Below are 9,014 nucleotides of genomic sequence, written 5' to 3' on the forward strand. Positions count from 1 at the left end.
TAAAATCAAAATAACAGTACAGATGTTTTACTAAAACAGCAATGGACCTAAAACATCTAGATCTGCTATTCAAAACCCCGATTAACTCAAATAAAACAGAATTTTGATGTGAACGAATATCATACTCATGATATAAATGATCGCAAAAGAAGAAACCCCCGCCATCGCAAAAGAGACCTTGACATTCCTCGCTCTATGTTTGTCCAGGGCCAAGTCCAGCAAAATTATCCCCACATCACCAAGCAAGAACATAAACCCCAACGATAATATATTTCCCGTTCACTCTTCCAGAGAGAAAGACCACCGGTTTTACGTTCCCTGTGACAGGATCCTGTGCGCTCCCGATGCCCGGTAGCTCGACTATGATATCATAGATGAAGCCGGAGAACAACAAGAAATAGGTGGCCAAGACGAGGAGAAGACAGTCGTGGCTGAGGGCAGGGAAAAGGAGGGCATGTTCAGGGGCATGCGGGGTACTCTGAGAGCACTGTAAGGAAGCTTAAGATGACAATCAAGAGATCATTGAAGATGACGATGCTAAGTCTTCGCTTGATGATGCCAGGCTTTGGAGGAACCTTTGTCGACATTTTTCCAGGACAGGATTTTGTTCAGAGATGAACTTTAGAACGACTGAATTAAGTATGAGGGTTTAAGTTTTTGGCTGAGGAAATTATCTTTTCCCTCGGTCACTTGGGTTTTCATGTGGCCTTTTAGGTTGGGTTAGCTGAAACCATGTTGCCTAAATAATGAATCTGCTATTAAAACCTACAAAGACAAAATTCATCCAATAATGTATAACTGAATTTAATTAAGTTTTAATTAAAAAATATGGAAGGTATAACTGAATTTAATTAAGTTTTAATTAAAAAATATGGAAGAAGATGATACATTTTATTAGTTTTAATTAAAAAATATGGAAGAAGATGGTGCATTTTATTAACTTTTTATCTGAAATAAATATTATTTCATACAAATTGAAAAAGTTCATCCTCTTCGAAGTATGACATACTTTTCATTTACTTAGTATATGACATATTTTTCATTTACTTAGTATGGTTTAAGGTTAATTTTTTATTTAATTAAGAGACTCAAAACCTCATTGAAATTTTGGTGAAAATCTTATTGGAATTTTGATAATAGCTAAACTATATCCAATGTTATGACTTCCACTAGAATTTTGAAGGAATCAATTGACACCAAGACTTTCACTTAATCTTGAATAAACCAATATCATTTGATTTCCACTAAAATATTTTACAAACCAATCATTGGCTATTGTTCTTTTCAAATAAATGTTAGTGTGTACCTAAATTAGCATCTAAGTGTTTGGCTTCCATAGTAGTGGTTTAAGCTTACATACATGTTAGCTAACCCTAATAATATTATCTTGAACAAGTTCATAAATTGATTCAATTGATCTCATTTTTATGTTAATAATTCAATCACCTAAATATTGGTGGTGAGATTGAAAATGGGGTAGTTTTATAATGTTCATGAAACATGAACCTAATATGTATTGCATGTGGCTTAATTTTAACCTTATCCTTGAGGGTTATTTGAACAAACTATTATGTCCAAAGAAAAAACCTAGGTCTCCCTTTGGTGAACCCTATGAAAGTCGATGGTAAGGCCATAGAGAGTCCTTTTTGTATGATCATTAATGATGGGGATATACTTGTAAATAGAATATTAATATACTTGAGAGTTTGGAACTCATGGTGTTGCCATTGTAGATGAGTTAAAACCCTAAAACATGTGTTCTAGTTTTGTCCCTTGGCCAAATCTACATGGGCTTGGGCAAAGTCTTTGTGTTGCCAGTTACCCTTGTCGATATTAGATGGAATGCAATCTTGTTAGGAAAACATCTTCCTTAGGCCACAGAGTTTCATTCTTCCTGGATTGTTGTTCATGTTAAAGTGTTTTGCTTTTTGTGAACGAAATGCAATGAAATCTTATTTTATGATAAAGAGCCTTCATAAACTTTCTCGTGGTATGATAGCACATTGATTTGTATGAACCTACTCTTGCAGATTATAATGCAAGTGCAAAGGATTTAGATAAAAGGGGGGTATTTATGGAAACTACTATAATTATAGGGTGTTTCCCCTTGCAACACAAGTAAGGAGCCCCTTGGCCCTTTCACCACCTAGACAAAATTTTCTTAATGTGGTGATAATAGGTCATGTCACATGGTCAGTGGACATATTTGTTAAAGGAGGGGACACAAACACAACTACCCTCCTTCTTCGGTGAATAACAACAAATTCTTGAGTATTGTGTCAGGAATTTTTTTAGGCATTGAAGACTCTCAAGACATGATCCTTTGCTTACTATTGGAGTCTAATCAAAGGGGTAAGGCACAAAATTGAGTTGGCATGTTAGTGTAAGACATACATCTAACAGCTAGTGGATTAAATTGTTTTAGGAATAATCCAAGTAATGATTGGGAACCCCAATTATATGAGGAACAACATCATTAACATTTATAGCACTTATTATTGGACAAATAAGATATAAGGTAGAGTTGTTAAACATTAAGCAATTGGTTGATATAGATATTATTAATGTAATTTATGGAGAAGGAGAATAAGAGGGTTGTTGCTTAAAATCCTTCTAACTCCATTGTCGATAGTGTCAAACATTGCAAACTCTTCCTATGTACCATGGAACTCATAATCCAAAATGGATCATGATATATTTTGTTATATATCTTGATACTTTCTAGGTGGAAAAAATGGAGGAATTGGCTTATAGGGCCCACTTTAGAGTCAGGTTCCACATTAGTGATTTGGGGTCTTGTAGATTCAATTGGGAGCCCATTTTTCTTGCATAGCTCCATCCCTTTGATGTTACTCGAGACACTGGAATCTTTCCAACTATGTGAAAATCATCCCAAACGAAGTTCATATGTGAAAGTTACGCCTCTCGCAAGTTCCAGGCCATGCCAAGGAATGAAAAGGTGTGCTAACACATGGCAAATAGTTTCAATGGATGGTGAAGAGTGTTAGGGAGAGTCAGGGAAACACAAGGGAGAACTAGGTCAAAATGCTTGGAAATGAACAAATAAGAGTGTGTGCCAAGAAGTGTCAGTGAATTCCAGGTGTGTGTCCATTTATATTACATAGATAGAAATATTTTCACCTAACTATGAAAATGACAACGAATTAGATCTAGTCCGATTTTTTTTATCCCAAGGATGAAGTGTTTTAGGAGAAGTTCATAATAGGACTTACTGGACGCAAGCCTATGGTTGCAATAAGGGGTGGAAAAAACAATTTTAGAGAAAGGGAGACTTTGGGTTGGGCACAATATTTTTTTGCTAATGAATTGGTTGGAGTCCCAAGTCGCAAAAAAAGTAAGATTATCTGTGAGGGTGTTAGTGTCAGTCATTTCATCCTGTCACCAGTGATCAAATATGCTCTTACAAGGTGTTCTTAGGGTGTAAAGTCATTTTTTTTTCATTTCAGTGAGTCTTCAAATAAAAATTTGGTCACTGGCTAGTGTGTCTAGGTCTATGTCCACTCTCTCAAGAATTTCATATGCCAGTCACTTTCATCACTCAGATGAGTCTACCATCGTGAAAACATCATTAATATCACTTCAGTCACATCATCATGGTTTCCATTCATGTCAATTTCACCATTAGGTCATTAGGCTTAAGGTCACAAAATCAATCATTTCATGTATAAATTCGACAAATGAGGAGTAGCAATAGGTAAATTTGTTCAATAACACTTGATTTCAAATGTAATTTATGTTTTTAGATGTAATAATGTTCCTAAGGTTCTAAAGTTACAAGAAGAGGTCCTAAGGCTACAAAACTCAAAAATAAAGTGAATTGGTGAGGTGGGCCATCCTACCTCATTAATCACTTAGACACCAAAAGAAAATTATAAAAGCACATGGAGGAGCTCATTCACACTCATTTGCACTTTTCTACCATCCTAGCATCGAGCTCCCCCCTCTCCTTTGCAAAAAATTGTGATTCCATAGCCCTCACTGGCAAAAATTGACTCTCGTTGCGCACAGAGAGCCTTTGATGCGCACCTGGACAACACGTTGTGCACAGGAAGCCTTCTCTGTGCACAGGGCATAGTTGTCCAAAAAAAAAATTGACCACCAAAATTCATTTTTTAAAGCTCCTCTTCAATCATTTCATCCTCCACGCTCTATAACAAGTAATTTTAATCATTTTCATGCCCTCCTTTGCCTCATATGTCAAAAAAATGATCAAATACTTCTTCTTTTAGGGTTTACATGATTTTCATGTTTTTGATCCTCAAATGATGAGTTGCTACCCTAAACCATAGATTCCTTGTCCCTACACCTCTGTTTGCAGCTAATACACCATTTCCATCCATCACAAAGCCTTATCCCCTCATTTTTTATCATTTTCCTCTAAACCCTAATCTACCCTATCTCTTTCTAGGATAGGCTTGTGTTTTGGCCTTTTCCACCCCCTCCCCTCACTCATTTCCCAAAATTCCTTTTTCCCCTACTCACTGAAATCATCCCTTACCCACCTAAACTTCCTTACAAATTTAGGCAACTCGTAAGTCCATCATACCACCTCATTCCCTCACAACAGCAAATTTCACTATTTTGCTTGCCTTTCACCTAGGGTTTGAAGTATGGAGCCTGAATCATCACCATCAGAGAAGAGGAAGTACAACAAGGGGGGAAAGATATTGAGGTTTGAGCCCTATAATTGCAATGAAATCACCTCCTCCCCATTTGTCATGAAATTCTTTGAAGATGTCAATTGTTTAGGGTTTTGTCAAAGAGTACAGGAAGTAGGTTACCATGAGCATCTCACAGGTATATTTTCCCTCACCTTGAAGGAAGACAAGATCATCATTGCAGGGGCTGATTTCATGTTTTCAGTGGATTCCATCTCTCAATCTACAGGCATACCAAACCATGGTGAAAATTGGTTCAAAGGCATGAACCTAGACCTAGAAGAGTACAAACCCTACTTGAAATCACAATAAAAAGGAACTCACTCACATGTTTTCCCATTCAGATACATGTTGGAGAGATATGAACCATTGATGAAGGTTTTCATGAAGTTCTTCACATGTGAGGGCAGATTTTCCAGGTTATATCAATACCACATAAGCCTGCTCATGCACTTTACAGCTGCCAAGTATCTAAATTTGTCCAGCTACTTGTATAGGATCCTAACCAAAATGTCTAAAAGGGTGCATGTTACACTAAAAAATGTCACCTTGACTACTTACAGTTAGTATGGCTCAAATCAACAGTCATGCTACCCTCTTAGGCAAGTCTCATGCCTCTGTTATCCATCTCAAACTCAAAAAAGAGAGAAAGTCTTGTAAAAACTATGTTTATCTCTGGGGTCGCAGGTTCTCTCTAGCCTTTCCTGCGGGGACGCTGACCTTGTTCACAAAATCTGCGTCCAAGGACGCTCTGTATGTTAAGGGACAGGTGCGTCCCTCTGTAAAAGGCAAAATGCGCGAGTTTTATCTTGAAAAAGTTACTTGTGGTTACTTCTAGAACATTCTAGAGGTCGGTTTGATGAAATGGATGCGCCTCCAGTTGGTTCATGTATCTCTATTAAGGGGGAACTTATCCCATCAATAAGGGAGCTATCCCACCCAAAGAGGGGGATGATCCCATTGATAGTGGACCTGAATAACCTCTTTACAGCACTATAAATAAAGGCATTGAGCCAGAAGGAGAAGAGGTTGGAGCTATACATTTTCTTTGGGTAAATGCTGCAGGATTTAGGTCTTCCATTAGAGCCCTTGTGAGGAGAGATTGTCTTCACTTGATTCTACTTGGGAGAGGGTGAGCTTTGTCAAAGTAGAGGAAAACCCTTGATGGACCCTGGGAGGAACTTGCACAACACCAAGGCCAGGTTGTAAGAGTTTCTTTGTTTCGTTATTAATACAAACTGGTTTATTTTTCTCAATAGCTTGTGTTAATGAGTTATTTCATGTGTTCCTTGGTCTGCATGTTGAATATATGTTTTATTATATGAAATGCAAGTGCTTGGTAATTGTTTGATTGTTTGTGGTTGCAGGAATTGACTTGAAGGAGGAGCTCATCCGGATCGTCAAGAACGGACTTCAACAACAGCGTTTTGGAATAAGGTAAGCCTAAACACTTGTAGTTTTCATGTTGTAAAAGGTGTATTTAGAGAAAGATCACTCCATTTTGTCTTGTTTGTCATTAGAATGTCTTAGACTTCTAGGAAGGTCAGTCGTGTCCGCACCCTTGACAGATTCCGTGTGACAGTGCAATTGAAAGGAAAAGTGAATTATCCCAACCTCTTTCACCATAGCCTGAAAATGTAATAGTACTCCACAATTGACAGAGAAGAACATGACATGGGACACCTTCATTGAGGCAACCTTGAAAATGCATATAACCACTTCACCAAGCCAGCACCAAACCATGTCAGTACATCCCATGGAGGTGGGGTCATCAAGAAAAAATGATGAGATTTCCAAGGCACCTAAGCCTGAGGTGACCAAGACATATCAGAGAGGCAGAAGGCTTGTTTTTTCTCCTCAAATTGAGGAAGGGGCCAAGCCTACTACATCAGCAGAACAAGGATCACCATCACATCATGAGGCTTCTTTGCATGATGAGGAGCCCATTGAGCATGAATTTGACCTAGTTGACTTGGAGGCACATTATGAGCATAAAACCATGCAACAAGTCATCAAATAGAAGGATTATCAGATCATGGAGCTCAAGGACAATTTGGAAAGGGCCAAATTCATCATTTCATTCCTTGAGCAAGAAAACAGTCAACTTAAGGCAAAACAGCTAGCCATGGAGAAAGAGCAATTCAAAGCCAAGAAACAAGAGATGAAAGGCAAGGAAGTGGTGGACCATGAGGCCACTAAGCAGCATGAAGGACATGTGGCAAGGAAGAGACCAAGGACAATGGGTCTTAGGAAGGCACTTCAGAGGGAAAGAGAACAAAAGCCATCAATGGAAGAATTGACCTTTGAAGATAGGATTGCCATGGAAATAAATGAGGACAGGGATTTTTTACTTGAGAAGGTCCTTGACAAGGAAAACATGGATAACAAGTTGCAAAATAAAATGGCCATCCACTATTACACAAGGAATCAGGTTGCCAAGGTCAAAATCAAGCAGTTGAAGGAAAAACTCAAGGAAACCCTAATCAACGGAGAGGATAAGGGTAAGTTAGATTTTCTTGCTGATGCATCCATTATTGCATAACATACCTCATCAGGAATCTCTGGACAAATTTTGGGAGGAATTGGAGAAAATTTTGTGTTTTGGTGCACACTGGTGCAAACTTGCAATTTTTTGGCAATTTTCTGTTTAGGAGCGCAGCAAGCTCACGCTGTGATTCTTCCTTAGGGCTCCAAATGATGTAAAATCAGAATTTTTGGAAAGCGTATGAACCCCTCTCAAAATCCATTTTCCCACTTTCCTGGTCTTGGGCTCTATTTTTTAGAAATTTGCAAAAAAGAGGCCAAAAATCACCTTTCTGCCCCTCTTTTTCCATTTTGCTACGCACTTGGAGACACCTTGGGAGAATGACCATATCTCAGCCAAACATGGGTCTTTTTGAGTGAAAAAATACTCTAAATACATCTAAACACTCACAGATTTCTAGAAAGGGCTTCAGATCTAGATTTTTACTTCAAAAAGGCACTCAAAAATCGTCTCCAACAGCTCACTGCGCACCTGGAAATTTTTGAGATTTTTGTAAAATTTTCACTGTGATTTTCTGTAATTCCTTGTTTAACTTTGGTAAAAGTCAAAAGGGTGAAGTAGATGAATGTGAGGGGTAAAAGTAAATGTAAATAATGGGTGGTTAGTCTTTGTAAGTTTTTTTGACGTAAATTTTACCTCATTTATGAGAGAGGTTGGAGTCAAAGTTAATTATAGAAGTTGTTTTTAACTTCCCTAGACATTCGGGTTTGGTTAGAGCACCACATGGAACAGTTCCTAGAGTCATGGATTCGATCCCTGAGAGTGGGGAGATGTTGTTTTTGTCTTTATGTACCAGTTTCTCAATGATATAACGGGTTGGATTTCAAAGGAGAGAACTATTGTAGCTTGTACTTGGACATTTACTAGAAATCAAAGGACACAATTTGCAGCTATTATCTAGGAATTCATGTGCAGTAAGTTTGTGATGTTGTTTTTCTTTGTTATAGCTTTATATGAAAGATATTCATCTTCTCTTTCCATTCATCAATTATTCAATGGTTTTCCTTATAGTTTATAAACATAATTCTTTGCATAAAGATCTGTTTTGATGGAAAAATCATTATCTGTTACTTTCTTTCTTGCTTAATGAATTCATGTTTCATGCTCATTAAGACCTTTTGCTTCTTCTAAACACTACACTACACCGAAAAACCATAAGATCCATCAAAAAAGTAATGCTACCTTGATCCTTTATATCTTTTCTGTTGTAACCCTTTGATCCTCTGACCTAGCTACCTAGTTTTTCTCCCTTATCCATCAATAAAACCCTAAATTTTCCAAAACCCACCTGAGCCTAGCTATCTAACCTAAAATCCTTTACATTCCATTCATCTCTTGGTTGTGATTTCATGGAGAGAGCCCTCTCTGGTTTGGTAGAGCTAGCTACCAAACTAAAAGCTTGGTCTCTGGTTACCTCTGTCGATCTCGTCATCAACCTGGGACATTGTGGAGGATAACAGAGGACATCACAACTAGGGAGTGACAAGGTGTTGTAGTGAACGTAAGGTTCCCAAGTCATGGAAAAATGTAATGCTAGTTGTGAGATCATGACTTCCAAGGTTTGTTAGGGAATGCTAGGGCATGCTAAGATGTGCCAGATAGTACGAAGACATGTCAAACAAGCTAAGATATGCTAAATTCTAAGGCATGCCAAGATGTACAAGGGTGTGACAATGCATACCAGGGATTGTCAAGGAAAACAATGGGAGGAACAAGTTAAACTACAAGGAAATGAGCACATGATAGGGTTAATAAGTCATCAATTTACCTTTTCCATGAGGGGCATGCTA

This window comes from Pinus tabuliformis, chromosome 1_1 (assembly GCF_031772625.1).
Source record: "Pinus tabuliformis cultivar Carrire ecotype Pingquan chromosome 1_1, CPIR1, whole genome shotgun sequence".
NCBI classification, from domain to species: Eukaryota; Viridiplantae; Streptophyta; class Pinopsida; order Pinales; family Pinaceae; genus Pinus; species Pinus tabuliformis.